Source organism: Pundamilia nyererei, unplaced genomic scaffold (genome assembly GCF_000239375.1).
Source record: "Pundamilia nyererei isolate P.nyererei 1_Seehausen unplaced genomic scaffold, PunNye1.0 scaffold00018, whole genome shotgun sequence".
In the NCBI taxonomy this organism is placed as follows: Eukaryota; Metazoa; Chordata; class Actinopteri; order Cichliformes; family Cichlidae; genus Pundamilia; species Pundamilia nyererei.
The window spans coordinates 207,863-208,310 of NW_005187419.1; positions in this window are offsets into that span (position 1 = coordinate 207,863).

A 448-nucleotide genomic window follows, 5' to 3' on the forward strand; every position below is an offset into this window, starting at 1 on the left:
ACACTTTTTTGCCTTGATTGTGTAATTTAAAATACAGCTGTGCCGGCTAACTACTCTATAAGACATTCACTGAAAAACAAATCTTTGCTTCAACAGCTTCAACAGATCTTCCTCAAAACATTTTAGAAAAGTATTAGTGGAATATAAAATGACTAAAAATAAATTCATAAAGAAAATAATCCTGCATAAAAAAAGTTAGCTGTGCATTAAACACACAGTATAGTGAAACCTTTATAAATCCACTTTAACATAATGCTGGCAATACAAGTATCCAGTGTGTTGTAGAGGAGGGGCCTTAGCACATTAACATTAGAAAAATCTTGTTTTTTCCCCAATAAAATGATATTTATTTGAATTAGTTTCACTTCATATTTGTTATCTGATTTTCTAATCAAAAATCACCAGCAATGTAATAAAAAATAGATTTTTACCACTTTTAATAGGAAAG